General features: G+C 58.9%; 9 non-coding genes across 9 annotated transcripts; all 9 read right to left on the bottom strand.

Moving 5' to 3' along the window:
• Positions 1-477: 477 nt before the first annotated feature.
• LOC121149608 lies at positions 478-557 on the bottom strand. The gene has a single exon (XR_005882756.1). It is a non-coding gene; the product is annotated as a small nucleolar RNA SNORD115 (small nucleolar RNA).
• Positions 558-2,291: 1,734 nt separating this feature from the next.
• On the bottom strand, positions 2,292-2,371 carry LOC121149607. The gene has a single exon (XR_005882755.1). It is a non-coding gene; the product is annotated as a small nucleolar RNA SNORD115 (small nucleolar RNA).
• A 1,733-nt stretch (positions 2,372-4,104) lies between these two features.
• Positions 4,105-4,184, bottom strand: LOC121149606. Its single transcript, XR_005882754.1, has one exon. It is a non-coding gene; the product is annotated as a small nucleolar RNA SNORD115 (small nucleolar RNA).
• Positions 4,185-5,918: 1,734 nt separating this feature from the next.
• Positions 5,919-5,998, bottom strand: LOC121149605. Its single transcript, XR_005882753.1, has one exon. It is a non-coding gene; the product is annotated as a small nucleolar RNA SNORD115 (small nucleolar RNA).
• A 1,739-nt stretch (positions 5,999-7,737) lies between these two features.
• LOC121149604 lies at positions 7,738-7,817 on the bottom strand. Its single transcript, XR_005882752.1, has one exon. It is a non-coding gene; the product is annotated as a small nucleolar RNA SNORD115 (small nucleolar RNA).
• Positions 7,818-9,552: 1,735 nt separating this feature from the next.
• Positions 9,553-9,632, bottom strand: LOC121149603. The gene has a single exon (XR_005882751.1). It is a non-coding gene; the product is annotated as a small nucleolar RNA SNORD115 (small nucleolar RNA).
• A 1,733-nt stretch (positions 9,633-11,365) lies between these two features.
• Positions 11,366-11,445, bottom strand: LOC121149602. The gene has a single exon (XR_005882750.1). It is a non-coding gene; the product is annotated as a small nucleolar RNA SNORD115 (small nucleolar RNA).
• Positions 11,446-13,177: 1,732 nt separating this feature from the next.
• Positions 13,178-13,257, bottom strand: LOC121149601. Its single transcript, XR_005882749.1, has one exon. It is a non-coding gene; the product is annotated as a small nucleolar RNA SNORD115 (small nucleolar RNA).
• A 1,739-nt stretch (positions 13,258-14,996) lies between these two features.
• LOC121149600 lies at positions 14,997-15,076 on the bottom strand. The gene has a single exon (XR_005882748.1). It is a non-coding gene; the product is annotated as a small nucleolar RNA SNORD115 (small nucleolar RNA).
• Positions 15,077-16,789: the final 1,713 nt, after the last annotated feature.

The following is a 16,789-nucleotide window of genomic DNA, read 5'->3' as shown; positions in this document are numbered from 1 at the left end:
CCTGCAGCTGACCAGGGTGTGAGGCGAAGCTTCAGAGCCTCCGAGAACAAAGGGTCCCATCTTCTGCATGGGAGCCCTGCCCAGGCTGCCTTCCTGTGCCTCTGAGGCTCCACTGCACTGCCCTGCCTCGATTCGTGTGACCCACACATTCTGTCCAGAGACTTCTTGAACCCACGGCACACTCACCTGCCACCTGCGGTGCCATGGTCCCCTGGGGCAGCTCGTCTCACTGGAAGACACAAGGGCACGAGAGAAGCTCAAGGGGGAGCCGGCAGTGTATCCTTGTTCCTGCACCTCGGGGAACACACAGCAAGCCCAGCAGGAACAAGCCTGGCTTCACATTGCCCGAGCAACTGCTCGAGACTGGGGACTGAGTCTTGGCCTGTTTGGGGGCCTCCATGTCCCCAGTGTGCTTGGCTTTCTCCCGAGAAGACATGTGGGGTCCCCAGGGTCCTCTGGTCGCACTGGGACTGTGCTGGGCCTCAGCGTAATCCTATTGAGCATGACTTTTTTTTAAGTCATCACCTTTCTTCAGTATGGGATCTCATCATTGACCCAGTGCAAGGAACAGCAGCAGAGCAGGCGGCACAAGATGTGCCCTCCCACCTCCAGGGAACAGGTGGATTGGCTTACCATGGCAAGTCCCAGAGATGTCTTTTTGGCAACAGGGTGGGCAGCAGCAGCATTTCATGGGCTCTGTGGTCTGGAAAGTCGCCCTGGAGTGCAGGAGAGTGGAAGGGACGGGGGCTTCCGGTGGTGACATCATCTGTGGGACAGGCAGAGGTGGGCGGGTGGGTGTGAAGAGCAGCATGAGCCGCTTCTGAGTGCACTGGCTCTGGGTGGGGGGTGTGGTCCCCATGCTGCAGCTGAGGGTGTCCAGGCAGGCTGCGTGCTGGGTGAGACAAGCCCCGCCCACTTGGCTTGGCTTGGGACCTCTTGGCCGCTTGGACCCCAGACCCACAGGTGCCATTGGCCCACATGGCCCTGCTGAAAGACACTATGTGATAGTGTAGCTCTCTTTCCTGCCCCTGTTGCCCACATCCTGGCGGATTCCTGGCAGCACAAGCAAGCAGTGGCACAGTGGGCACAGTGTTGGCATGAGAACATTGGTTCCAGGGGCTTTACTCAGGGAGGGCTCTTCACAACCCTCGTCTCACACCTAACAACATGGCATCAGTGTCTGTGCTGAGCTACCCAAGAACAGGCTGCGAGCACACACCGCATCCAGCAGCTCAGGTTCTGCCCTGCACACACACGTTCCTCTGCAGGTCGTGGCACACCACAATCCTGGACAGCTTAGAGAGATGAGGAATAGTCACGGGGCTGGACAACAGGCCAACTCTTGTGGTGTGGCTTGAAGCCACCCGTGTAGGTGTAGGCATCCGTTTTCAGGGAGCCCTGGCACCTGGGCTGGGCTCAGGACAGTCCGAAGCCCAGCCACACGCCAGGGCATGCAATTCAGCCAGAGAGTTCAAGCTGTGGGCAGGGTCCCAAATGGCACTGCCTGCAGCTGTCTGTCCTGGCTGAGGTGACCTAAGAGAGTTGTGCCCTGGGCTGGCCACAAGCTGGTGCATCCCTGGGAGGCAAGTGGAGCTGGGACCTGCACAGCCAGCTGCCTCACTAGTGCTGCCTCTGTGCCACTGTGTGTGTGATCCATGACACACACCTCCAACCCAACCTGATGCACAGCTTTTCTCGGATGCATCGTCGGCCACATCTGCACTCTTGCACCAACACTGAAAGGCAAGCCCTTGGCCACTGCATGCACACCTGTCGAGTGCCACTTCTTGAGCATTTCCATAAGGAGCCTGGCTCCTGCAGCTGACCAGGGTGTGAGGCGAAGCTTCAGAGCCTCCGAGAACAAAGGGTCCCATCTTCTGCATGGGAGCCGTGCCCAGGCTGCATTCCTGTGCCTCTGAGGCTCCACTGCACTGCCCTTGCTTGATTCCTGTGACCCACACATTCTGTCCAGAGACTTCTTGAACCCACGGCACACTCACCTGCCACCTGTGGTGCCATGGTCCCCTGGGGCAGCTCGTCTCACTGGAAGACACAAGGGCACGAGAGAAGCTCAAGGGGGAGCCGGCAGTGTATCCTTGTTCCTGCACCTCGGGGAACACACAGCAAGCCCAGCAGGAACAAGCCTAGCTTCACATTGCCCGAGCAACTGCTCGAGACTGGGGACTGAGTCTTGGCCTGTTTGGGGGCCTCCATGTCCCCAGTGTGCTTGGCTTTCTCCCGAGAAGACATGTGGGGTCCCCAGGGTCCTCTGGTCGCACTGGGACTGTGCTGGGCCTCAGCGTAATCCTATTGAGCATGACTTTTTTTTAAGTCATCACCTTTCTTCAGTATGGGATCTCATCATTGACCCAGTGCAAGGAACAGCAGCAGAGCAGGCGGCACAAGATGTGCCCTCCCACCTCCAGGGAACAGGTGGATTGGCTTACCATGGCAAGTCCCAGAGATGTCTTTTTGGCAACAGGGTGGGCAGCAGCAGCATTTCATGGGCTCTGTGGTCTGGAAAGTCGCCCTGGAGTGCAGGAGAGTGGAAGGGACGGGGGCTTCCGGTGGTGACATCATCTGTGGGACAGGCAGAGGTGGGCGGGTGGGTCTGAAGAGCAACATGAGCCTCTTCTGAGTGCACTGGTCCTGGGTGGGGGTGTGGTCCCCATGCTGCAGCTGAGGGTGTCCAGGCAGGCTGCGTGCTGGGTGAGACAAGCCCCGCCCACTTGGCTTGGCTGGGGACCTCTTGGCCGCTTGGACCCCAGACCCACAGGTGCCATTGGCCCACATGGCCCTGCTGAAAGACACTATGTGATAGTGTAGCTCTCTTTCCTGCCCCTGTTGCCCACATCCTGGTGGATTCCTGGCAGCACAAGCAAGCAGTGGCACAGTGGGCACAGTGTTGGCATGAGAACATTGGTTCCAGGGGCTTTACTCAGGGAGGGCTCTTCACAACCCTCGTCTCACACCTAACAACATGGCATCAGTGTCTGTGCTGAGCTACCCAAGAACAGGCTGCGAGCACACACCGCATCCAGCAGCTCAGGTTCTGCCCTGCACACACACGTTCCTCTGCAGGTCGTGGCACACCACAATCCTGGATAGCTTAGAGAGATGAGGAATAGTCACGGGGCTGGACAACAGGCCAACTCTTGTGGTGTGGCTTGAAGCCACCCGTGTAGGTGTAGGCATCCGTTTTCAGGGAGCCCTGGCACCTGGGCTGGGCTCAGGACAGCCCGAAGCCCAGCCACGTGCCAGGGCATGCAATTCAGCCAGAGAGTTCAAGCTGTGGGCAGGGTCCCAAATGGCACTGCCTGCAGCTGTCTGTCCTGGCTGAGGTGACCTAAGAGAGTGATGTCCTGGGCCGGCCACAAGCTGGCGCATCCCTGGGAGGCAAGTGGAGCTGGGACCTGCACAGCCAGCTGCCTCACTAGTGCTGCCTCTGTGCCACTGTGTGTGTGATCCATGACACACACCTCCAACCCAACCTGATGCACAGCTTTTCTCGGATGCATCGTCGGCCACATCTGCACCCTTGCACCAACACTGAAAGGCAAGCCCTTGGCCACTGCATGCACACCTGTCGAGTGCCACTTCTTGAGCATTTCCATAAGGAGCCTGGCTCCTGCAGCTGACCAGGGTGTGAGGCGAAGCTTCAGAGCCTCCGAGAACAAAGGGTCCCATCTTCTGCATGGGAGCCCTGCCCAGGCTGCCTTCCTGTGCCTCTGAGGCTCCACTGCACTGCCCTGCCTCGATTCGTGTGACCCACACATTCTGTCCAGAGACTTCTTGAACCCACGGCACACTCACCTGCCACCTGCGGTGCCATGGTCCCCTGGGGCAGCTCGTCTCACTGGAAGACACAAGGGCACGAGAGAAGCTCAAGGGGGAGCCGGCAGTGTATCCTTGTTCCTGCACCTCGGGGAACACACAGCAAGCCCAGCAGGAACAAGCCTGGCTTCACATTGCCCCAGCGACTGCTCAAGACTGGGGACTGAGTCTTGGCCTGTTTGGGGGCCTCCATGTCCTGAGTGTGCATGGCTTTCTCCCGAGAAGACATGTGAGGTCCCCAGGGTCCTCTGGTCGCACTGGGACTGTGCTGGGCCTCAGCGTAATCCTATTGAGCATGACTTTTTTTTAAGTCATCACCTTTCTTCAGTATGGGATCTCATCATTGACCCAGTGCAAGGAACAGCAGCAGAGCAGGCGGCACAAGATGTGCCCTCCCACCTCCAGGGAACAGGTGGATTGGCTTACCATGGCAAGTCCCAGAGATGTCTTTTTGGCAACAGGGTGGGCAGCAGCAGCGTTTCATGGGCTCTGTGGTCTGGAAAGTCGCCCTGGAGTGCAGGAGAGTGGAAGGGACGGGGACTTCCGGTGGTGACATCATCTGTGGGACAGGCAGAGGTGGGCGGGTGGGTGTGAAGAGCAGCATGAGCCGCTTCTGAGTGCACTGGCCCTGGGTGGGGGGTGTGGTCCCCATGCTGCAGCTGAGGGTGTCCAGGCAGGCTGCGTGCTGGGTGAGACAAGCCCCGCCCACTTGGCTTGGCTTGGGACCTCTTGGCCGCTTGGACCCCAGACCCACAGGTGCCATTGGCCCACATGGCCCTGCTGAAAGACACTATGTGATAGTGTAGCTCTCTTTCCTGCCCCTGTTGCCCACATCCTGGCGGATTCCTGGCAGCACAAGCAAGCAGTGGCACAGTGGGCACAGTGTTGGCATGAGAACATTGGTTCCAGGGGCTTTACTCAGGGAGGGCTCTTCACAACCCTCGTCTCACACCTAACAACATGGCATCAGTGTCTGTGCTGAGCTACCCAAGAACAGGCTGCGAGCACACACCGCATCCAGCAGCTCAGGTTCTGCCCTGCACACACACGTTCCTCTGCAGGTCGTGGCACACCACAATCCTGGACAGCTTAGAGAGATGAGGAATAGTCACGGGGCTGGACAACAGGCCAACTCTTGTGGTGTGGCTTGAAGCCACCCGTGTAGGTGTAGGCATCCGTTTTCAGGGAGCCCTGGCACCTGGGCTGGGCTCAGGACAGTCCGAAGCCCAGCCACGCGCCAGGGCATGCAATTCAGCCAGAGAGTTCAAGCTGTGGGCAGGGTCCCAAATGGCACTGCCTGCAGCTGTCTGTCCTGGCTGAGGTGACCTAAGAGAATTGTGCCCTGGGCTGGCCACAAGCTGGCGCATCCCTGGGAGGCAAGTGGAGCTGGGACCTGCACAGCCAGCTGCCTCACTAGTGCTGCCTCTGTGCCACTGTGTGTGTGATCCATGACACACACCTCCAACCCAACCTGATGCACAGCTTTTCTCGGATGCATCGTCGGCCACATCTGCACTCTTGCACCAACACTGAAAGGCAAGCCCTTGGCCACTGCATGCACACCTGTCGAGTGCCACTTCTTGAGCATTTCCATAAGGAGCCTGGCTCCTGCAGCTGACCAGGGTGTGAGGCGAAGCTTCAGAGCCTCTGAGAACAAAGGGTCCCATCTTCTGCATGGGAGCCCTGCCCAGGCTGCCTTCCTGTGCCTCTGAGGCTCCACTGCACTGCCCTGCCTCGATTCGTGTGACCCACACATTCTGTCCAGAGACTTCTTGAACCCACGGCACACTCACCTGCCACCTGCGGTGCCATGGTCCCCTGGGGCAGCTCGTCTCACTGGAAGACACAAGGGCACGAGAGAAGCTCAAGGGGGAGCCGGCAGTGTATCCTTGTTCCTGCACCTCGGGGAACACACAGCAAGCCCAGCAGGAACAAGCCTAGCTTCACATTGCCCGAGCAACTGCTCAAGACTGGGGACTGAGTCTTGGCCTGTTTGGGGGCCTCCATGTCCCCAGTATGCTTGGCTTTCTCCCGAGAAGACATGTGGGGTCCCCAGGGTCCTCTGGTCGCACTGGGACTGTGCTGGGCCTCAGCGTAATCCTATTGAGCATGACTTTTTTTTAAGTCATCACCTTTCTTCAGTATGGGATCTCATCATTGACCCAGTGCAAGGAACAGCAGCAGAGCAGGCGGCACAAGATGTGCCCTCCCACCTCCAGGGAACAGGTGGATTGGCTTACCATGGCAAGTCCCAGAGATGTCTTTTTGGCAACAGGGTGGGCAGCAGAAGCAGCATTTCATGGGCTCTGTGGTCTGGAAAGTCGCCCTGGAGTGCAGGAGAGTGGAAGGGACGGGGGCTTCCGGTGGTGACATCATCTGTGGGACAGGCAGAGGTGGGCGGGTGGGTGTGAAGAGCAGCATGAGCCGCTTCTGAGTGCACTGGCCCTGGGTGGGGGGGTGTGGTCCCCATGCTGCAGCTGAGGGTGTCCAGGCAGGCTGCGTGCTGGGTGAGACAAGCCCCGCCCACTTGGCTTGGCTGGGGACCTCTTGGCCGCTTGGACCCCAGACCCACAGGTGCCATTGGCCCACATGGCCCTGCTGAAAGACACTATGTGATAGTGTAGCTCTCTTTCCTGCCCCTGTTGCCCACATCCTGGTGGATTCCTGGCAGCACAAGCAAGCAGTGGCACAGTGGGCACAGTGTTGGCATGAGAACATTGGTTCCAGGGACTTTACTCAGGGAGGGCTCTTCACAACCCTCGTCTCACACCTAACAACATGGCATCAGTGTCTGTGCTGAGCTACCCAAGAACAGGCTGCGAGCACACACCGCATCCAGCAGCTCAGGTTCTGCCCTGCACACACACGTTCCTCTGCAGGTCGTGGCACACCACAATCCTGGACAGCTTAGAGAGATGAGGAATAGTCACGGGGCTGGACAACAGGCCAACTCTTGTGGTGTGGCTTGAAGCCACCCGTGTAGGTGTAGGCATCCGTTTTCAGGGAGCCCTGGCACCTGGGCTGGGCTCAGGACAGCCCGAAGCCCAGCCACGTGCCAGGGCATGCAATTCAGCCAGAGAGTTCAAGCTGTGGGCAGGGTCCCAAATGGCACTGCCTGCAGCTGTCTGTCCTGGCTGAGGTGACCTAAGAGAGTGATGTCCTGGGCCGGCCACAAGCTGGCGCATCCCTGGGAGGCAAGTGGAGCTGGGACCTGCACAGCCAGCTGCCTCACTAGTGCTGCCTCTGTGCCACTGTGTGTGTGATCCATGACACACACCTCCAACCCAACCTGATGCACAGCTTTTCTCGGATGCATCGTCGGCCACATCTGCACCCTTGCACCAACACTGAAAGGCAAGCCCTTGGCCACTGCATGCACACCTGTCGAGTGCCACTTCTTGAGCATTTCCATAAGGAGCCTGGCTCCTGCAGCTGACCAGGGTGTGAGGCGAAGCTTCAGAGCCTCCGAGAACAAAGGGTCCCATCTTCTGCATGGGAGCCCTGCCCAGGCTGCATTCCTGTGCCTCTGAGGCTCCACTGCACTGCCCTTGCTTGATTCGTGTGACCCACACATTCTGTCCAGAGACTTCTTGAACCCACGGCACACTCACCTGCCACCTGCGGTGCCATGGTCCCCTGGGGCAGCTCGTCTCACTGGAAGACACAAGGGCACGAGAGAAGCTCAAGGGGGAGCCCGGCAGTGTATCCTTGTTCCTGCACCTCGGGGAACACACAGCAAGCCCAGCAGGAACTAGCCTGGCTTCACATTGCCCGAGCAACTGCTCGAGACTGGGGACTGAGTCTTGGCCTGTTTGGGGGCCTCCATGTCCCCAGTGTGCATGGCTTTCTCCCGAGAAGACATCTGAGGTCCCCAGGGTCCTCTGGTCGCACTGGGACTGTGCTGGGCCTCAGCGTAATCCTATTGAGCATGACTTTTTTTTAAGTCATCACCTTTCTTCAGTATGGGATCTCATCATTGACCCAGTGCAAGGAACAGCAGCAGAGCAGGCGGCACAAGATGTGCCCTCCCACCTCCAGGGAACAGGTGGATTGGCTTACCATGGCAAGTCCCAGAGATGTCTTTTTGGCAACAGGGTGGGCAGCAGCAGCATTTCATGGGCTCTGTGGTCTGGAAAGTCGCCCTGGAGTGCAGGAGAGTGGAAGGGACGGGGACTTCCGGTGGTGACATCATCTGTGGGACAGGCAGAGGTGGGCGGGTGGGTGTGAAGAGCAGCATGAGCCGCTTCTGAGTGCACTGGCTTTGGGTGGGGGGGTGTGGTCCCCATGCTGCAGCTGAGGGTGTCCAGGCAGGCTGCGTGCTGGGTGAGACAAGCCCCGCCCACTTGGCTTGGCTTGGGACCTCTTGGCCGCTTGGACCCCAGACCCACAGGTGCCATTGGCCCACATGGCCCTGCTGAAAGACACTATGTGATAGTGTAGCTCTCTTTCCTGCCCCTGTTGCCCACATCCTGGCGGATTCCTGGCAGCACAAGCAAGCAGTGGCACAGTGGGCACAGTGTTGGCATGAGAACATTGGTTCCAGGGACTTTACTCAGGGAGGGCTCTTCACAACCCTCGTCTCACACCTAACAACATGGCATCAGTGTCTGTGCTGAGCTACCCAAGAACAGGCTGCGAGCACACACCGCATCCAGCAGCTCAGGTTCTGCCCTGCACACACACGTTCCTCTGCAGGTCGTGGCACACCACAATCCTGGACAGCTTAGAGAGATGAGGAATAGTCACGGGGCTGGACAACAGGCCAACTCTTGTGGTGTGGCTTGAAGCCACCCGTGTAGGTGTAGGCATCCGTTTTCAGAGAGCCCTGGCACCTGGGCTGGGCTCAGGACAGCCCGAAGCCCAGCCATGTGGCAGGGCATGCAATTCAGCCAGAGAGTTCAAGCTGTGGGCAGGGTCCCAAATGGCACTGCCTGCAGCTGTCTGTCCTGGCTGAGGTGACCTAAGAGAGTGATGTCCTGGGCCGGCCACAAGCTGGCGCATCCCTGGGAGGCAAGTGGAGCTGGGACCTGCACAGCCAGCTGCCTCACTAGTGCTGCCTCTGTGCCACTGTGTGTGTGATCCATGACACACACCTCCAACCCAACCTGATGCACAGCTTTTCTCGGATGCATCGTCGGCCACATCTGCACCCTTGCACCAACACTGAAAGGCAAGCCCTTGGCCACTGCATGCACACCTGTCGAGTGCCACTTCTTGAGCATTTCCATAAGGAGCCTGGCTCCTGCAGCTGACCAGGGTGTGAGGCGAAGCTTCAGAGCCTCCGAGAACAAAGGGTCCCATCTTCTGCATGGGAGCCCTGCCCAGGCTGCCTTCCTGTGCCTCTGAGGCTCCACTGCACTGCCCTGCCTCGATTCGTGTGACCCACACATTCTGTCCAGAGACTTCTTGAACCCACGGCACACTCACCTGCCACCTGCGGTGCCATGGTCCCCTGGGGCAGCTCGTCTCACTGGAAGACACAAGGGCACGAGAGAAGCTCAAGGGGGAGCCGGCAGTGTATCCTTGTTCCTGCACCTCGGGGAACACACAGCAAGCCCAGCAGGAACAAGCCTAGCTTCACATTGCCCGAGCAACTGCTCGAGACTGGGGACTGAGTCTTGGCCTGTTTGGGGGCCTCCATGTCCCCAGTGTGCTTGGCTTTCTCCCGAGAAGACATGTGGGGTCCCCAGGGTCCTCTGGTCGCACTGGGACTGTGCTGGGCCTCAGCGTAATCCTATTGAGCATGACTTTTTTTTAAGTCATCACCTTTCTTCAGTATGGGATCTCATCATTGACCCAGTGCAAGGAACAGCAGCAGAGCAGGCGGCACAAGATGTGCCCTCCCACCTCCAGGGAACAGGTGGATTGGCTTACCATGGCAAGTCCCAGAGATGTCTTTTTGGCAACAGGGTGGGCAGCAGCAGCATTTCATGGGCTCTGTGGTCTGGAAAGTCGCCCTGGAGTGCAGGAGAGTGGAAGGGACGGGGGCTTCCGGTGGTGACATCATCTGTGGGACAGGCAGAGGTGGGCGGGTGGGTGTGAAGAGCAGCATGAGCCGCTTCTGAGTGCACTGGCCCTGGGTGGGGTGTGGTCCCCATGCTGCAGCTGAGGGTGTCCAGGCAGGCTGCGTGCTGGGTGAGACAAGCCCCGCCCACTTGGCTTGGCTTGGGACCTCTTGGCCGCTTGGACCCCAGACCCACAGGTGCCATTGGCCCACATGGCCCTGCTGAAAGACACTATGTGATAGTGTAGCTCTCTTTCCTGCCCCTGTTGCCCACATCCTGGCGGATTCCTGGCAGCACAAGCAAGCAGTGGCACAGTGGGCACAGTGTTGGCATGAGAACATTGGTTCCAGGGGCTTTACTCAGGGAGGGCTCTTCACAACCCTCGTCTCACACCTAACAACATGGCATCAGTGTCTGTGCTGAGCTACCCAAGAACAGGCTGCGAGCACACACCGCATCCAGCAGCTCAGGTTCTGCCCTGCACACACACGTTCCTCTGCAGGTCGTGGCACACCACAATCCTGGACAGCTTAGAGAGATGAGGAATAGTCACGGGGCTGGACAACAGGCCAACTCTTGTGGTGTGGCTTGAAGCCACCCGTGTAGGTGTAGGCATCCGTTTTCAGGGAGCCCTGGCACCTGGGCTGGGCTCAGGACAGCCCGAAGCCCAGCCACGCGCCAGGGCATGCAATTCAGCCAGAGAGTTCAAGCTGTGGGCAGGGTCCCAAATGGCACTGCCTGCAGCTGTCTGTCCTGGCTGAGGTGACCTAACAGAGTTGTGCCCTGGGCTGGCCACAAGCTGGCGCATCCCTGGGAGGCAAGTGGAGCTGGGACCTGCACAGCCAGCTGCCTCACTAGTGCTGCCTCTGTGCCACTGTGTGTGTGATCCATGACACACACCTCCAACCCAACCTGATGCACAGCTTTTCTCGGATGCATCGTCGGCCACATCTGCACCCTTGCACCAACACTGAAAGGCAAGCCCTTGGCCACTGCATGCACACCTGTCGAGTGCCACTTCTTGAGCATTTCCATAAGGAGCCTGGCTCCTGCAGCTGACCAGGGTGTGAGGCGAAGCTTCAAAGCCTCTGAGAACAAAGGGTCCCACCTTCTGCATGGGAGCCTTGCCCAGGCTGCGTTCCTGTGCCTCTGAGGCTCCACTGCACTGCCCTGCCTCGATTCGTGTGACCCACACATTCTGTCCAGAGACTTCTTGAACCCACGGCACACTCACCTGCCACCTGCGGTGCCATGGTCCCCTGGGGCAGCTCGTCTCACTGGAAGACACAAGGGCACGAGAGAAGCTCAAGGGAGAGCCTGGCAGTGTATCCTTGTTCCTGCACCTTGGGGAACACACAGCAAGCCCAGCAGGAACAAGCCTAGCTTCACATTGCCCGAGCGACTGCTCGAGACTGGAGACTGAGTCTTGGCCTGTTTGGGGGCCTCCATGTCCTGAGTGTGCATGGCTTTCTCCCGAGAAGACATGTGGGGCCCCCAGGGTCGTCTGGTCGCACTGGGACTGTGCTGGGCCTCAGCGTAATCCTATTGAGCATGACTTTTTTTTAAGTCATCACCTTTCTTCAGTATGGGATCTCATCATTGACCCAGTGCAAGGAACAGCAGCAGAGCAGGCGGCACAAGATGTGCCCTCCCACCTCCAGGGAACAGGTGGATTGGCTTACCATGGCAAGTCCCAGAGATGTCTTTTTGGCAACAGGGTGGGCAGCAGCAGCATTTCATGGGCTCTGTGGTCTGGAAAGTCGCCCTGGAGTGCAGGAGAGTGGAAGGGACGGGGGCTTCCGGTGGTGACATCATCTGTGGGACAGGCAGAGGTGGGCGGGTGGGTGTGAAGAGCAGCATGAGCCGCTTCTGAGTGCACTGGCCCGGGGGGGGTGTGGTCCCCATGCTGCAGCTGAGGGTGTCCAGGCAGGCTGCGTGCTGGGTGAGACAAGCCCCGCCCACTTGGCTTGGCTTGGGACCTCTTGGCCGCTTGGACCCCAGACCCACAGGTGCCATTGGCCCACATGGCCCTGCTGAAAGACACTATGTGATAGTGTAGCTCTCTTTCCTGCCCCTGTTGCCCACATCCTGGCGGATTCCTGGCAGCACAAGCAAGCAGTGGCACAGTGGGCACAGTGTTGGCATGAGAACATTGGTTCCAGGGGCTTTACTCAGGGAGGGCTCTTCACAACCCTCGTCTCACACCTAACAACATGGCATCAGTGTCTGTGCTGAGCTACCCAAGAACAGGCTGCGAGCACACACCGCATCCAGCAGCTCAGGTTCTGCCCTGCACACACACGTTCCTCTGCAGGTCGTGGCACACCACAATCCTGGACAGCTTAGAGAGATGAGGAATAGTCACGGGGCTGGACAACAGGCCAACTCTTGTGGTGTGGCTTGAAGCCACCCGTGTAGGTGTAGGCATCCGTTTTCAGAGAGCCCTGGCACCTGGGCTGGGCTCAGGACAGCCCGAAGCCCAGCCACGTGCCAGGGCATGCAATTCAGCCAGAGAGTTCAAGCTGTGGGCAGGGTCCCAAATGGCATTGCCTGCAGCTGTCTGTCCTGGCTGAGGTGACCTAAGAGAGTGATGTCCTGGGCCGGCCACAAGCTGGCGCATCCCTGGGAGGCAAGTGGAGCTGGGACCTGCACAGCCAGCTGCCTCACTAGTGCTGCCTCTGTGCCACTGTGTGTGTGATCCATGACACACACCTCCAACCCAACCTGATGCACAGCTTTTCTCGGATGCATCGTCGGCCACATCTGCACCCTTGCACCAACACTGAAAGGCAAGCCCTTGGCCACTGCATGCACACCTGTCGAGTGCCACTTCTTGAGCATTTCCATAAGGAGCCTGGCTCCTGCAGCTGACCAGGGTGTGAGGCGAAGCTTCAGAGCCTCTGAGAACAAAGGGTCCCATCTTCTGCATGGGAGCCCTGCCCAGGCTGCATTCCTGTGCCTCTGAGGCTCCACTGCACTGCCCTGCCTCGATTCGTGTGACCCACACATTCTGTCCAGAGACTTCTTGAACCCACGGCACACTCACCTGCCACCTGTGGTGCCATGGTCCCCTGGGGCAGCTCGTCTCACTGGAAGACACAAGGGCACGAGAGAAGCTCAAGGGGGAGCCCGGCAGTGTATCCTTGTTCCTGCACCTCGGGGAACACACAGCAAGCCCAGCAGGAACTAGCCTGGCTTCACATTGCCCGAGCAACTGCTCGAGACTGGGGACTGAGTCTTGGCCTGTTTGGGGGCCTCCATGTCCCCAGTGTGCATGGCTTTCTCCCGAGAAGACATGTGGGGTGCTCAGGGTCCTCTGGTCGCACTGGGACTGTGCTGGGCCTCAGCGTAATCCTATTGAGCATGACTTTTTTTTAAGTCATCACCTTTCTTCAGTATGGGATCTCATCATTGACCCAGTGCAAGGAACAGCAGCAGAGCAGGCGGCACAAGATGTGCCCTCCCACCTCCAGGGAACAGGTGGATTGGCTTACCATGGCAAGTCCCAGAGATGTCTTTTTGGCAACAGGGTGGGCAGCAGAAGCAGCGTTTCATGGGCTCTGTGGTCTGGAAAGTCGCCCTGGAGTGCAGGAGAGTGGAAGGGACGGGGGCTTCCGGTGGTGACATCATCTGTGGGACAGGCAGAGGTGGGCGGGTGGGTGTGAAGAGCAGCATGAGCCGCTTCTGAGTGCACTGGCTTTGGGTTTGGGGGTGTGGTCCCCATGCTGCAGCTGAGGGTGTCCAGGCAGGCTGCGTGCTGGGTGAGACAAGCCCCGCCCACTTGGCTTGGCTTGGGACCTCTTGGCCGCTTGGACCCCAGACCCACAGGTGCCATTGGCCCACATGGCCCTGCTGAAAGACACTATGTGATAGTGTAGCTCTCTTTCCTGCCCCTGTTGCCCACATCCTGGCGGATTCCTGGCAGCACAAGCAAGCAGTGGCACAGTGGGCACAGTGTTGGCATGAGAACATTGGTTCCAGGGACTTTACTCAGGGAGGGCTCTTCACAACCCTCGTCTCACACCTAACAACATGGCATCAGTGTCTGTGCTGAGCTACCCAAGAACAGGCTGCGAGCACACACCGCATCCAGCAGCTCAGGTTCTGCCCTGCACACACACGTTCCTCTGCAGGTCGTGGCACACCACAATCCTGGACAGCTTAGAGAGATGAGGAATAGTCACGGGGCTGGACAACAGGCCAACTCTTGTGGTGTGGCTTGAAGCCACCCGTGTAGGTGTAGGCATCCGTTTTCAGAGAGCCCTGGCACCTGGGCTGGGCTCAGGACAGCCCGAAGCCCAGCCACGTGCCAGGGCATGCAATTCAGCCAGAGAGTTCAAGCTGTGGGCAGGGTCCCAAATGGCACTGCCTGCAGCTGTCTGTCCTGGCTGAGGTGACCTAAGAGAGTGATGTCCTGGGCCGGCCACAAGCTGGCGCATCCCTGGGAGGCAAGTGGAGCTGGGACCTGCACAGCCAGCTGCCTCACTAGTGCTGCCTCTGTGCCACTGTGTGTGTGATCCATGACACACACCTCCAACCCAACCTGATGCACAGCTTTTCTCGGATGCATCGTCGGCCACATCTGCACCCTTGCACCAACACTGAAAGGCAAGCCCTTGGCCACTGCATGCACACCTGTCGAGTGCCACTTCTTGAGCATTTCCATAAGGAGCCTGGCTCCTGCAGCTGACCAGGGTGTGAGGCGAAGCTTCAGAGCCTCCGAGAACAAAGGGTCCCATCTTCTGCATGGGAGCCCTGCCCCAGGCTGCCTTCCTGTGCCTCTGAGGCTCCACTGCACTGCCCTGCCTCGATTCGTGTGACCCGCACATTCTGTCCAGAGACTTCTTGAACCCACGGCACACTCACCTGCCACCTGCGGTGCCATGGTCCCCTGGGGCAGCTCGTCTCACTGGAAGACACAAGGGCACGAGAGAAGCTCAAGGGGGAGCCGGCAGTGTATCCTTGTTCCTGCACCTCGGGGAACACACAGCAAGCCCAGCAGGAACAAGCCTAGCTTCACATTGCTCGAGCAACTGCTCAAGACTGGGGACTGAGTCTTGGCCTGTTTGGGGGCCTCCATGTCCCCAGTGTGCTTGGCTTTCTCCCGAGAAGACATGTGGGGTCCCCAGGGTCCTCTGGTCGCACTGGGACTGTGCTGGGCCTCAGCGTAATCCTATTGAGCATGACTTTTTTTTAAGTCATCACCTTTCTTCAGTATGGGATCTCATCATTGACCCAGTGCAAGGAACAGCAGCAGAGCAGGCGGCACAAGATGTGCCCTCCCACCTCCAGGGAACAGGTGGATTGGCTTACCATGGCAAGTCCCAGAGATGTCTTTTTGGCAACAGGGTGGGCAGCAGCAGCATTTCATGGGCTCTGTGGTCTGGAAAGTCGCCCTGGAGTGCAGGAGAGTGGAAGGGACGGGGGCTTCCGGTGGTGACATCATCTGTGGGACAGGCAGAGGTGGGCGGGTGGGTGTGAAGAGCAGCATGAGCCGCTTCTGAGTGCACTGGCCCTGGGTGGGGTGTGGTCCCCATGCTGCAGCTGAGGGTGTCCAGGCAGGCTGCGTGCTGGGTGAGACAAGCCCCGCCCACTTGGCTTGGCTTGGGACCTCTTGGCCGCTTGGACCCCAGACCCACAGGTGCCATTGGCCCACATGGCCCTGCTGAAAGACACTATGTGATAGTGTAGCTCTCTTTCCTGCCCCTGTTGCCCACATCCTGGCGGATTCCTGGCAGCACAAGCAAGCAGTGGCACAGTGGGCACAGTGTTGGCATGAGAACATTGGTTCCAGGGGCTTTACTCAGGGAGGGCTCTTCACAACCCTCGTCTCACACCTAACAACATGGCATCAGTGTCTGTGCTGAGCTACCCAAGAACAGGCTGCGAGCACACACCGCATCCAGCAGCTCAGGTTCTGCCCTGCACACACACGTTCCTCTGCAGGTCGTGGCACACCACAATCCTGGACAGCTTAGAGAGATGAGGAATAGTCACGGGGCTGGACAACAGGCCAACTCTTGTGGTGTGGCTTGAAGCCACCCGTGTAGGTGTAGGCATCCGTTTTCAGGGAGCCCTGGCACCTGGGCTGGGCTCAGGACAGCCCGAAGCCCAGCCACGCGCCAGGGCATGCAATTCAGCCAGAGAGTTCAAGCTGTGGGCAGGGTCCCAAATGGCACTGCCTGCAGCTGTCTGTCCTGGCTGAGGTGACCTAACAGAGTTGTGCCCTGGGCTGGCCACAAGCTGGCGCATCCCTGGGAGGCAAGTGGAGCTGGGACCTGCACAGCCAGCTGCCTCACTAGTGCTGCCTCTGTGCCACTGTGTGTGTGATCCATGACACACACCTCCAACCCAACCTGATGCACAGCTTTTCTCGGATGCATCGTCGGCCACATCTGCACCCTTGCACCAACACTGAAAGGCAAGCCCTTGGCCACTGCATGCACACCTGTCGAGTGCCACTTCTTGAGCATTTCCATAAGGAGCCTGGCTCCTGCAGCTGACCAGGGTGTGAGGCGAAGCTTCAGAGCCTCTGAGAACAAAGGGTCCCATCTTCTGCATGGGAGCCCTGCCCAGGCTGCGTTCCTGTGCCTCTGAGGCTCCACTGCACTGCCCTGCCTCGATTCGTGTGACCCACACATTCTGTCCAGAGACTTCTTGAACCCACGGCACACTCACCTGCCACCTGCGGTGCCATGGTCCCCTGGGGCAGCTCGTCTCACTGGAAGACACAAGGGCACGAGAGAAGCTCAAGGGGGAGCCGGCAGTGTATCCTTGTTCCTGCACCTCGGGGAACACACAGCAAGCCCAGCAGGAACAAGCCTAGCTTCACATTGCTCAAGCAACTGCTCGAGACTGGAGACTGAGTCTTGGCCTGTTTGGCGGCCTCCATGTCCCCAGTGTGCATGGCTTTCTCCCGAGAAGACATGTGGGGTCCCCAGGGTCCTCTG

This window comes from Ochotona curzoniae, unplaced genomic scaffold (genome assembly GCF_017591425.1).
Source record: "Ochotona curzoniae isolate NIBS_2020 unplaced genomic scaffold, NIBS_Ocur_1.0 scaffold_4701, whole genome shotgun sequence".
NCBI classification, from domain to species: domain Eukaryota; kingdom Metazoa; phylum Chordata; class Mammalia; order Lagomorpha; family Ochotonidae; genus Ochotona; species Ochotona curzoniae.
This window is presented reverse-complemented; position numbering and strand designations above follow the sequence as displayed.